Below are 14,147 nucleotides of genomic sequence, written 5' to 3' on the forward strand. Positions count from 1 at the left end.
CATAGTCCTGGAGCAGGGGGGGAGGAGTCCCTCAATCGTTGATTATTCTCCTGAATGTCCATGGGCCGTTGCTGTTGTTGTGGGGGGTGAAAATTCATCCCCTCCATAACTTCTTCCCTAGGGTTACGTGGTACTGTCGCAGGGTGTCTCCTTAGAGGTGGGTGGTCTCGCCTGCTCCATGGTCTTAAAGTTAGATGTGCCGGGCACAAATCGATGTGCCGGTTGACAGAGTCCCTGTCAGAGAGCCATGCCTCTTTTAGTAACCGGCCCTCTTTCGTGTTGTCACTGGACAGGATGCATACATTGTCAAAGTCAAAGCAATGTCCAGAATCCGCCATGTGCGCCCATACTTGGGAGTGCTGTTCCCCCCTTTTTACCGCTAATTTATGCTCATGGACCCTAGTCTTCATTCTTTTTGAAGTCTCTCCAACATAATTAACGGGGCAATCTTTGCAGTTGATTTTATATATGATTGCCGATTTTTCAGTGTTGGGGAGCGGGTCTTTTGGGCGCATCACTTTGGATCTTAAAGTTTGATCACTCACTTTATGGGGGGCTAACAACCTGGCTGTTGCTTCTGAAACATTGCTGATGTACGAGAGGGTGACACGGGTTATCTGTGATGGGAGTTCCTCCATATCCGAGCTCATCCGGGGTTTGGGTGGTATGATACAGCGTCTGATGAACCTGGTAGGGTAACCATTGCGTCTGCATATTTGAAAGAGATGGTTTCTTTCTTCCCTTTTAGCTTTGGCTGTGCTGCAATGGGAGTCTATTCGTCTAAATAGCGTTCTTATGCAGCTAACTTTGTGGGTCATAGGATGGTTACTAGCATAATGCAGAATTCTATCTGTATGCATAGGTTTTCGGTATACCCTCGTGCTCAAGGTCCCATCTGGCTGGCGGTGGACCATTACGTCCAAGAACGCCAGTCTCCCCTGGTTCTCCTCCTCCTCCGTGAACTGAATGTCAGGGTATACCGAGTTGAGTATGCCTACAAAGTTAGCTTTATGCTCCCTTTTGATGACCACGAATGTGTCGTCAACGTAGCGGGCCCAGAATTTAGGTTGGTATTGGGCCATCGCTACGTGCTCTAGCTGTTGCAGCACAGCCTCCGCTATGATGCTAGAGATTGGGGACCCCATGGGTGTTCCTTTGACCTGTTCATACGTGGTACCTTGAAATGTAAAAAAGGTTTTTAAGCACACCTCTAAAAGGTCCACTAGATCGTTAATTCGGAGGGAGTCTTGTAGTTGTTGCCCCAGGCCCTTCTGGTTCAAGCGGTCCTTTATTACCGTGACCGCGAGATCCTGTGGGATAGAGGTGAAGAGCGACACGTCAAACGACACCATTAGCCCATCATCCTCTATCCTTAGGGTCCTAATCATATCTAAGAACTCTCCTGCTGACCTTATAGTGGTAGTGCTATCGCTGACCAAGTGACTGATACGGTTACTCAGCCACCTGGCCAGACCCGAAGTTGGGGTATTCTTAAATGCCACAATAGGGTGGAGGGGGACACCGTCCTTATGGATCTTGGGTAGCCCATAGAATCTGGCCATTGCTGAGTCCACGGGACGTACCCTTCTCAAGGTGTCATCCCCTATCCTCCCCCCACGTTTAAGGCCATTAAGTATCTTATTGACGCGATTTTTAAGCGCCGTCATGGGGTCCCTCTCTATTACCTTATACGCTGTAGTATCTTTAAGTAGTTCAAGTGCTTTGTTGGTATACTGCACCCTGTCCATCACGACCGTGGCCCTTCCTTTATCCGCGGGTAATACCACAATGGAGTTGTCTTTCTTTAGTTGTTCCATAGCCTCCATTTCGTCTCTCGGTAGTACCTGATGGTTTCTGTGGTTCATCAACAGTCCCATGACTTGTTGTCTGATAAAGTTCTTGCCCTCTTCCCCCACCTCAATACGGCCCATAGCAGGTTCTAATGCTGCTACAAAATCCAATGTATGGGCGTCCATGAGGTTACATCCTGCGTCCTGTTGTAATAGAGTGAGGGGGTGAGTGCTTTTGTTGAGAGATTACATACCATCCTCATGGGGGGGGGTTTCTTTTTCCAGATTCTCGGAGGGCGTCCATCCTATGCTGGAGTGTCCCTTTCACACGCTGGTTTGCTTTTCTGGCAGTTGTGCGAATATGTTGCTCTAATGCCTGAAAATGGTGGTCCATCAATTCATTATGGCATTGTTCCCGAGGTTCCTGAGTCCATGTCTTTAAACTATTGATCCGTCTATGTAGGTCATTGATAAGCGCTCGTATAGTGCGGCGCTGATATTGACGGACAACTTGCGGCATTCCATGGAGTTGATAACAGGTTTTCTCCTGAGTGACTTAGGGGGAAGGTCCTCCTTCAGGCAGGCATGTAAGAATGCCAGTTTGCAGAAATTAGTCGAAATGCGGTGCACAAATCTCTCCCACTTCCTCGCCATGAGCAATACTGCTCTGTTGTAGTTATTAATAAGAATAGTGAAAATAAAAATATGATTCCTGGGTGAATCCATAGTCAATTACCAATAAAACGTGAACACCAGGAATATAATAAACTATAAAAGTTTAATACCATCACCGATCACCAAGCTTTCGTCAGATACTTCTGACATCGTCAGGGTTAATGCTGGTCTGTGGGAGAGTGCCTTTATAGGTGAGCCGTCATTCGCACACAGCTCCTAGATCTTGTTGTAGGTCCTAATTGATTTAACTGCTTTTTAATTACGGCTTCCATACTGATGACTCCTCTTTTCTTGCTTTTACTGCTTGTGGGTGTGTCATTGTCTTGAATTAGGGAGGTTCTTTCCTCCCCTTTTTTGGTCATTCGTATCTCTAAGTTGTTCCCTCTTCACACCTCTTGTAGTTGTTGCCCCAGGCCCTTCTGGTTCAAGCGGTCCTTTATTACCGTGACCGCGAGATCCTGTGGGATAGAGGTGAAGAGCGACACGACGTCAAACGACACCATTAGCTCATCATCCTCTATCCTTAGGGTCCTACATTGACTTTGACAATGTATGCATCCTGTCCGGTGACAACACGAAAGAGGGCCAGTTACTAAAAGAGGCATAGCTCTCTGACGGGGACTCTGTCAACCGGCACATCGATTTGTGCCTGGCACATCTAACTTTAAGAGCATGGAGCAGGCGAGACCACCCACCCCTAAGGAGACACCCTGCAACAGTACCACGTAACCCTAGGGAAGAAGTTATGGAGGGGATGAATTTTCACCCCCCACAACAACAGCAACGGCCCATGGACATTCAGGAGAATAATCAATGATTGAGGGACTCCTCCCCCCCTGCTCCAGGACCATGCACACGCTCCCGGACAGTGAGAGAACGGTTGCACGATGAGAAAGAGGCAATTAGCCAACAAACAATCATTCCTGACCCCCCGAAACCCAAAACAGTGATGATCCAGCAGCATCAGGAAAGAAGGAGGATGGGACCGGCTTGCCCTGTGATGACAGTCCATCAGCGGAAACAACAGAGCGCCAATCGGAATGCCCGAGAGGATATAGAGATCGAGAGCAGTGTGAATGGGGGGGAAATGCAAATAAGGGTAGAATGTGATAGAAACTGTAAAAAAGATCACTGTGTTGATGGAGGGAGGGATATAAAGGAACCAGGCATACATATTCAAAAAAGGAGGGTACGCAAGGGCTTGTGTGAGGAGGAAGGAGATATTCAAGGGATTCAGTCTGACGTGGAGTCCGAGAACACTAATAATGGGGTGAAAGAGCAAGATGTCAGACGGAATGGCAACGACAGAAACGGAGTTTATGCAGCCAAAGAGAGGGAAATGGAAAGCAAGGGATGGGGAGAAAGGCTGAGAGTGTGCCCCCATAGAATGAGGGATGACAATTGGGGAGCAAGTAAAGATCAGAAGAAGGAGGAAGGTAGGAGACACGGAGGTGTGAAGAGGGAACAACTTAGAGATACGAATGACCAAAAAAGGGGAGGAAAGAACCTCCCTAATTCAAGACAGTGGGAGGTAGAGGGGAATAATGACACACCCACAAGCAGTAAAAGCAAGAAAAGAGGAGTCATCAGTATGGAAGCCGTAATTAAAAAGCAGTTAAATCAATTAGGACCTACGACAAGATCTAGGAGCCGTGTGCAAATGACGGCTCACCTATAAAGGCACTCTCCCACAGACCAGCATTAACCCTGACGATGTCAGAAGTATCTGACGAAAGCTTGGTGATCGGTGATGGTATTAAACTTTTATAGTTTATTATATTCCTGGTGTTCACGTTTTATTGGTAATTGACTATGGATTCACCCAGGAATCATATTTTTATTTTCACTATTCTTATTAATATATATATATATATAAAGTTACAGAATCATCCTTGAGGCCAGTCCCCAAGAAAGTGCTGGGTCCCATCCTTGTAGGAGAAACCCATTATGAAATAAAATGCATTCTTGATTCTAGGTTATATAAAGGGAAATTGCAATATTTAGTGCAGTGGAAGGGTTATTCCTTATCAGAAGATACAGATGTCAAGGCGGACAGGCTAATACAGAGGTGTTATGATAAGCATCCTCAGAAGCCCAGGGGGATACCTAACATGTAATTTTGTTTCCTCTGCAAGAACTTCTTTCACTCTAGAGCGGTCAGACTGTCAACTCTACAATGAACCCAGCTGCAGTCATCTTGGTCGTTCTAGGCTGCCACATGAAAGGGAGGGGGGATAGAGTATCTCTGGTAGTCTAAATAATGTTGAGTCCCATGGGAACCAAGGTCATTCTCTCACTTGGAAAAGGAGGGTTGGGCGTTTTGTTAGAAAGCCTGCCAAACTGCTCCATTGGGTAGCGTAGTTTGTCACATAGCACTGGAGTGGGAAGTTTTACTTTGTAATAATGTAATTCTTGGAAGGAATTTCAGACTTGGTTTCACTTTTGACTGTGCCAATATTTTGTATCCAATAAACATGTTCTTTGAGGAAGTTTCAAGCTTCAGAGTTCTGATTCATTTGGTTCCTCTATTGCAGTGGTTCCCACCCTTTTCTATACCCCACACTTGTAGAATGCTTTGATATATTCTTGAACTCCTTGCAAAAGTTTGAAATAACAACAACGAATTATGCATATACACTATAATTTTGAAAACCCAAGTTTTTGCACCCCCTGGAATATCATCTCGCACTCCTGGTTGGGAATCCCTGATCTATTGGAACCTTGACAAATGCTCCAAAAGTGTAGTAGTGAGAGCAGAGGCTAAGTGGGATGAGTACACCCTGCTCAGCTTCACTAACTCAATAAGGCTGCCTCTGCAGGATACCCAACCTGCTTTTATAGCCTCAATCAGTCTTGGTGAGTCTGAAGGAGCATGAGATGCCCCCCCCCGAGGCTTCTCTGCACCAAAAACTTTTGCAAATGGACAAAAGGCTTCATGGGAGTGATCTCACACTGCTTCAGGCCTTCTATCCCTTTGCAAAAGCTTTTGGCATGGGAAGCCTTAAGGACCAGTAACCATGCCCCAAAGGCTTCTCTTCTCTCATATGAATGGATCAGCATGTGTGGGTGCACATGCCAACCTGCCACTCACATGTCTGGTTCCCCTCAACATCCTCCAGCCAGACCAAGCTGCAAAGCTTGGGAACTGCTGCTCTATATACAGGAAACTCAATTCAATGAATAGGAGTTGCGAGTGCCTATACTTTTCTTCAATAAGGACAATAAAATCTGAAGCAGGGCTTTATATTTGATTTACTATATTTCTCCTTCAAATGGGTGAAATGAAAGCCTCAAGTAATCCTCTTCTTCTTCATCCCACATTGTCTTTTACTTTTTATTATTTTAAGAGCAGAGACTATTTTGTTCTTATTAGTTATAGGTATGCTATTCTCAAAGCCTTTTCAGCTGAAAGGGAAGAAAGATGTCATTGTAATCCTTACAATTAAGAGAATAACAGAAAGCAGAGTTGGAAGGGACTTTGGAGGTTTTCTAGACCAACTCCCTGCACAACCAGGAGACCGTATATCATTTCAGACAAAAGGTTGCCCAGTTTCTTTTTGAAAGCCTCCAATGATGAAAGCCTCCAATTTCTGAAGGCAAGCTATTCCATTTGTTAAATGGTCTCACTGTTAAGAAATTTATCCTAAGTTCTAGGTTACTTCTCTCCTTGGTTAGTTTCCAACCATTGTTTTTTTTTGTCTTGCCTTTTGCTGCTTTGGAAAATAATTTGATCCCCTTGTCTTTATAGGAGCCCCTCAAAGCCATCAAACCAAGCAGAAGAAATAGAGGAACTCTTTGCTAATCAATTAACAAAATGTATGTAGGAAACATACCACACTAGTAATGGGAGACTTTTCCATGATATTAACTGGAAGACAAACTCTGCAGAAAGTGAGAGATTGAACAGATTCCTTATCAAACTAGCTGACAACTTTGTTATCCAAAAGATAGAGGAGGGAACTAGAGGAAAAGATATACTGGACCTAATTCTTACTAATAGAGAAGTGATAGAGGGAGTTGAAGTCGTCGGAATCCTGGGCAAGAATAATCACATAATATTGGAATCCAATATAGTGCAAACACAAGCAACAGAACATAATCCAACAAGTGTCTTAAACTTTAAAAGAGCTGAATTTGACAAACTCAGAGAGAGCCTAAGAAAAATTCAATGGATGAAAATACTAAACGGGAAAACAAGAAGTGTGGGGAATCTGAAAAATATGTACAGAAAAGCCCAGTCCACCACAATACCACTGAAAAAGAAAAAAAAAAAGAAATCCAAGAAGAAACCAGCATGATTACACAAAGATCTTGTCAGAACCCATTTCTATTTCATTTCTATCTATCACCTCTGATCTAAAAACAACTCTCACCTTTCCCTGGATTCTGCCATACTCCCAAGGGGGAGAGGGGATGTGCCTGTGGGGTGATTGTTTTCGCTTCCTCTATTCGCTACAATGTAACCTTTTGATTCATTTACTGCTTGTGTCCGCTGGCCACTACAATGTAACAAATTGCTTCCTGCACTGTATCTCCCTCTGAACTTTCTTCTCCCTAACCTGTCACCTAGGAAAGTGGGGGAGAAAGAAATACAACCTCTGGATCCTGGCTTATCTCTCTGTTTATCAAAAGAAGGTACGAAGAGCCACTTGAACATTGTTGTCAGGATCTGAGATGTCATACTCCTCAGGAGAAGAAGTGATGGAAATGCATGACCACAAACCTCGGTGATCGATGGGTGTTGGCAAGAAAGACAAATGGGAAAAGAAATCGAAAAAGGTGACCCTGAGACGGGGCAGCCACCAACCCGAATGGAAGCAAGAGATGGAGAAATCCCTGCACCTTAGCAAAGAGGAAGGAGGTCGCATGCAGTACTCCAACTGGATCCTAGAGAAAGCTATTGACCTGATGAAAAAAACCCTCGGCTCTCTTGGGGAGGAGGAACCTGAACCAGCTGCACCAGCACCTTGGGCTGCAGCCAGAGAGACACTGAGTGGGAATCGGAAACTGTAGTCCTGGGGACGTCCGCTAAGACAGCAGCTACCGCTTTGGCAACCCCCACTCCCCGCCGACCGCAGATGGCAATCAGGGTGGGAGACAACACCGTTGGCGGCGAAGGCACCAATCCATCCAAAGATTCCCGCCACTGGATGCGAAATTCAGGAGGGAGCTGCCATGCTTGAGGTTCTTCCTAACCCAAGTCCTTAGCTACATGGAAGAATACGGACGGGACATCCCCAGCGACAAAACCCATATCCGTATTGTGCAATCCGCTCTGGATGGGGTGGCCGCAGACTGGATGATGAACCTGCATGATTCCAATGCCCCAGAGCTCAACAACTTCAACTGCTTCATGTGCTCTCTGAGAAGGCGATTCGAGAACTCCCTGGCTGATCGAAAGGCCCGTGAGAGGCTCAAAACAGTGAGGCAGGGCAGATGGCCGGTAGCCGAATATATACAAGAATTCCAGGCCATCGCCAACAACCTGAACTGGCCAGAAGACATCCTCCTTAGCTATTTCAAAGATAGCCTAAACTACAGCCTGTATGATGCTTCCCTGCCTCAAGGGGACCCACACCAACACGATAAATGGTACTTCCTGGCGGAGGAAGCAGAGATTGACCTTAGCAAATCCAGTGGTCAATGGGTTGGGAAATTGGCTTCTGTGAGAACTTAGTGCTGGACTTCACAGCTGTTGAAAGAAAAGTCTTCATCAGGGTCCAGTCCAAGCCGGGAATAAACAAAATGGAGACTGCTTTAGAAAGAAGGTTGTAGTTTATTGAAGAACAGAGCCAGACAAAAATATGGCCCAGCTGACCACATGTTGCTGGGAGCGATGGGTTTTTATACCTTCTTGGGCTTTTATGTTTGGGGTTGTTCCTGTGGCATGAACTTTGACCTGAGATTCAGTGTGCCTTTCTGGTATTCTGATGGTGATGGGTCAATCCTATTATATCCTAAAGATCATATCCTGTTTCCCTGGGGCTGTGGCTGATGACTATGTCCTCTGTTGGATTTTTTGGGTGAGGGGTTGTTGATTCTAGGGATGTTTGTCTTTCTAACCCCATCAGCTTCCTGTCTCTCTAAAAGGATTATCAGATCTACATTTCTACAGACCTGGTTTCTGCTTGGGGCACAGAGACTTGGGGGGAGTGTTTCTGCCTAAGATTTTCTATTATTCCTTTGGGGAAATATATTCTGCTTTTTTAATATTCCCCAAAATATTTCCTTCTTTATGAGGGTGAGTGGGTGCTGACTTCCAACACAGCTTTCAGCTTATCCAGCATATTTTCTTACCCTTTTTAAGTTTCTTAGTTCTTATACTATTTAGTCTAAACTCTAATGTTTGTTTTGATTACTGAAACATTGTTAATACAGGGCTGTTGTAAGGACCCACCCCACTTTCTAGGTTTTTTTTATGAATCTTTCCATTTCCTCCTTCTCCTTTGGGCTCATGGAGTATAATCTGGGCTTTGGGAGTTTTGCTCCAGGCTTGAATTCAATGGCATAGTCTGTGGGTCGGGGGGGGGAGCTCATCCGCCCTCTCCTCACTGAAAACTTCAGCAAGGTCTCTGTATTCCTCTGGAATTTGTGGTGGTCCCTTTTCCTCTCCCAAGGATGCTTTTTCTGTTCTTGATTCTGGTAGTCCCCCTTGGGATTTTAAGTCCATAGGGTCCCCCTTTGGAAATTTGATTTCTGTCATCCTCCAATTCACCCAGGGGTTCCATTTTTTTAACCATTCCATCCCTAGGATCATTGGGCATTCCATGCCTAGGATCACCACAAACGTTATGTCCTCCTCATGTTTGTCCAGGGAGAGGTGTATTGGTAAAGTGGCTAGGGTAGCTGGCACCCCCCCCCCCTGCTATGGATCCATCTAACTGGCCAAATGAGATTGGTTGTTCCAGTCTCCTCGACGGAATGCCCAGATTCCCCACTAGCGTCGGGCTAATGAGGCACGGGTGCAGCCAGAGTCTATTAAGGCTTTCACCTTCATGGCTTTGGGCATGGGGGGAATTAATATAGTCACTGTCTTGAGGATGGGCGCAATGCATCCACTTACCAGGGGTTCGCCCTGCAGGCTGTCGTCTGAGGCGTCCACCGGCCCTGCGGTGTAGGCTGGAGTTCTTTCCCCCTGATGAGCAGAGGTGGGGGATTCCACAACCTCCATCATTCTCATGGCAGTTTCTTTTGGCTTAGCTGGAGACGTTCCGGATTTGCTGACCAGGGATCTGTCTGGGTTGTGCTGAGAGGCTTTTGAGCAGCATTCTACAGCTCAATGCCCTTCTCTTCCGCACTTGAAACACCCCATTTGCTTCTTGGCTGTAGCCAATGGTTTCACTGATTCATATGTCAATTCAGGCAGGGAATGGCTCCATTGTTTTCTTCGGCAGTGCCTCTTCAATATGTCAATCTCTGCTTCCTCTGCCAAGATGTACCATTCCTCAAGTTGGTGTGGGTCCCCTCGGGGCAGGCAAGCATCATATAGGTCATAATTTAGTCCGTCTTTGAAATGGCTAAGGAGGATGTCTTCCGGCCAGTTCAGTTTGCTGCCAATGGCCCGGAATTCTTGCGTGTATTCGGCTCCTGGGCGTTTGCCTTGCCTCATCGTTTTTATCCTTTTGCGGGCTTTGTGATCAGCCAGGGGGTCCTCAAATCGCCTTTTCAGAGAGAACATGAAACAGTTGAAGTTGTTGAGCTCTGGGGCATTGGAGTCGTGCAAGTTCACCACCCAGTCTGCGGCCGGTCCATCCAGGGCAGATTGCATGATCCGGATATGGGCTTTGTCACTGGGGATGTCCCGCCCGTATTCCTCCATGTAGCTGAGGACTTAGGTTAGGAAAAACCCCAAGCGTGTTGGCTCCCCTTTGAATTTCACATCCAGCGGCGGATGTCTTTCAATGGATTGGTGCCTTCATTGTTAGTGGACTGCAGGTTCCACTTCCCCCTCGGTGTCTCTCCCTTTGTGGCTCCAGGAGTTGGGGCGGCCATAGGGCTCAGGATTCTCCTCTCCTAGGGAGCTGAGAGTTCTCTTCATCAGGTCGATAGCTTTCTCTAGGATCCAGACTGAGTATGGTGCCCAGCTCCCTTCCTCTTCACTTGCGTGCAGGGATTTCTCCATCTCTTGCTTCCATTCTGGTTGGTTGGCCCCCCGTCTCAAGGTCATCTTTCTTGATTTCTTTTCCCATTCACCTTTCTTTCCAACGCCCATTGACCAGCGAGGTTTGTGGTCCCGTGTCTCCACCACCTCTTCTCCTGAGGAATCTGACCTCTCAGATCCCGACATCTGTCAGGGTTTCAGTCGGGGCAGTGGCTTCCTTTCTGGGGAGTTTTCTCCCTTCCTTGCTCCATCGTCTGACATGGTAATTTTTTGCAAAATCCCCCGGCAAGGATCTCCCTTCCAGGTGGACTAATTTTGCAAGTCCTGTCTAATGTAAGGACCCACCCCACTTTGCATCTTAAGAAGACAGAACTCTTGGAATAGTTCTTCCAACAGGCATCCTTTATTAAGAGAAAATGGTTGCAGGCGTTCTAGATAGGACTTGGGGTCCAAGCTCTCCCATTCAAGGTTTTAAGAGGTTCCCCAGTAGCCCCACCCAATCATCCCCTTCTTCTAACGACAGTCTCAGGCATTACATTCCCACCCCCTTTTCTGGTGGGAGGGAGACTTCAGAGAGGAGTACTTGAAAGGTAATAGCCCCATTGTTATGGTTAGTCCTTTTGGTGATATCCACATTCAGTCCCTTTGAACTGTACTGAAGGAAGTGAGGGCCATAAAGCCCCTTTGTTCACCCCCTTTCCTTCATCGTATGACAGAATCCAGAGAAGGCAGAAATGGGGTTTTCTATAGTTGATAACTAGAGATGAAATATAATTGGATTCTGACAGCTGTCCTCCAAGATGAATTAGAAGCATCAGTGGTAGAGAATGCTGCTGCCTGTTAATCGAGCAGCATACAAATTGGGAGAGAGTAGAGTAGAGTAGAGTAGAGTAGAGTAGAGTAGAGTAGAGTAGAGTAGAGTAGAATAGAATAGAATAGAATAGAATAGAATAGAATAGAATAGAATAGAATAGAATAGAATAGAATAGAGCTGGAATGGAACATGGAGGTCTAAGTCCAGACCCCTGCTCAAGCAGGAGAACCTATACCATTTCAGACAAGTGGCTGTCTAGTGACTCTAGTCTCTTCTTAAAAATCTCCAGTGATGGAGCATCCACGATTTCTGGAGGCAAGCTGTTCCACTGGTTAATTGTCCTCACTGTTAGGAAGTTTCTCCTTAATTCCAGGTTGCTTCTCTCTTTGATCAGTTTCTAATAATTGTTTCTTGTCCTGCCTTCTGGTGCGTGGAGAATAATTTGATCCCTTGTTCTTTGTGGCAGCCCCTCAAATACTGGAACACTGCTATCATGTCACCCGTTTCTTCTTTTCTTTAAACTAGCCAAACCCAAGTCCTGCAGCCATTCTTCATATGTTTTAGTCTCCAAGCCTTTGATCATCTTAGTTACATTTCTCTTAAATTTTTCCAGACTTTCAAAATCTTTTTTTAAAAACAAGCTTTATTAATTTTTTCATTTTACAAACCAGTGCTTAAGAATCACTGTGGTGGCAGGACAATCAATTGTCCAAAAACAAAGTCATACTCATAAAGATCAGATTAAATCATTAAAAAAAGTTAAAAGAAAAGCACCCCCCTCTATTCCCTCTAGTATTATATTATATTCAAGTTAATGTATTTCAGTACAACTAAGTCAGTCAAAACAATCATCAATAAGATTTCATCTAAATAATCCAAATCCTATATTAAGCTTTACTATTTCAATTGCTATATTCCATATTGCTAACATAATTACATAATTAGCACTTCAAATGTCTCTCCATACCTTTTTTCCCATTAACACAATTAATATTCATTTATTAATATCATTCCTTCTTTTTTCTTAATCAGTAACATTTCATCTAAATAAGTCCAAATCCTGTATTAAGCTTTACTATTTCAGTTACTATCTTCCATATTGCTAATCTAAATACATAATTAACACTTCGGGTGTCTCCCCATTCCCTTTTTCCTTAACATAATCAATAAGCATTTGTTAATATCATTTCTTCTTTTTTCTTATTCTTCTTCCATTACAAAATAGCTATCATTCCTAATGATAAAGATATTAATTCAAAAAAGAGAAAGGAAAAAAACAAAGAAAAAACAAAAAATACCTTTCTATTTCTATTATATTTTATAATCTATCACTCCCTCAGTATCTGTGTCAAACTCCTTTAACCTCCTCCCAAAATTACTATTACCACAACAAACATGTTAATATATAGACAGTCTTCTTATTAAATTCAAACCTTTAATTAATTTTTATTCAATCTAACATCTTATTTAACTGTCTTAAGCCATAAATCAATCCATATCTAGTAAGCCTTAAAATCCAATAAATAGAGCCTTAAGTCAAAACTCTTAAATCTTATTCTAGTTTTTCTTTTATGCCAAACAGGTTTCCATAACACCGCCTCTATATCAATGAATAAGTCACTTTTTATGCCTTGTAGTATCTTTTGAGACAAACAAGAGCGTCTCTTTTTCTGTTTTAAAGACCTATCTCGTTTGTAAGTAATCCCTTGTTGTTTTAAAGAGTCAAGTCTCCACATTTGAAACTGTTGAATAACAGGCTCAGTTATGTCCAATTTTGTAATTAATAGATGCTTATCCAAGCTGCCATAGTTTTCAGTTAGTTGAGCTTCTATTCATTTCTGTTGATTTTAAAGTTGTAAGTGGTTCAGTTACAGTTCTTTTTGGTTCCTCGGAGATCTCATCAGCATGCATATAAAGTAAAGTAGAATCTTCTTTAATCTTAGTTGATTCTGCTTCTGTTGTTTTTTGATCTATAAAATACTCAGATGTAGTCTGGGGGTCAATTTGTAAATTCAAAGCAAAATGTCTGTTTTTTATTGCCATAGTACACTCTTTTATTTGGAAATGTATTTGGTCAGTAGCTTCATAAAGTTTCTCCAGTATAAGTTTATAGTCAAGTTGAACATTAGATTTCTCCATTTCAAGGAAAATTAGAAACAATCTGTATCTTTAGTAGAGGCTGTGTTCAAAGAACATTTAATCAGTATCCACCCCCACAAATACAGCTGTTGAATTTCTTTGTCTTTTCCTTTTTATGGTAGTCTGAAGATCAAAGCCAGTCTCACCAACAAAAAAAGAAATAGTGCAATTTTAACTTTTTCCACAAGGTGTCCTCAGTAGAATATAAAATCTCCTCTCAGACACCAGAAATATCATTAACAAGATCAGAAAACATAGAAAAGAGAATTCTTCAAATGTAGACTAAGTCCAATAGTAGATTCAATATTCAATATTAAAAAAATTTTCCAAGACCCCAAAGTGAATAAAAAAAATAAAAATAGAGAGAGAAAAAAGCCACTTTAAATTAATTCAATCCATAAGCTTCTTTTTCCCCACACTCACCAATGCTGCCTTCTCAGAGCAGGGAAATGATTTCAAAAGTGCTTTTTACAGGCACCAAAAAAAAAGAGAACCAAGAGAGGAAGAGAAAAAAGTCTCACCTGGCTCAGCCATGGTGGTTCCTGTGCTTAGAAGTTCTTTTGACTTCTGGTTTCAGCGGCAAGGTGAACGGCCATTTTACTGGTCGCTCTTTCCACTGTCGGCCCAA

The sequence above is a fragment of the Crotalus tigris genome, unplaced genomic scaffold (genome assembly GCF_016545835.1).
Source record: "Crotalus tigris isolate CLP2741 ecotype Arizona unplaced genomic scaffold, ASM1654583v1 scf7180000019721.812232, whole genome shotgun sequence".
Classification (NCBI taxonomy): Eukaryota; Metazoa; Chordata; class Lepidosauria; order Squamata; family Viperidae; genus Crotalus; species Crotalus tigris.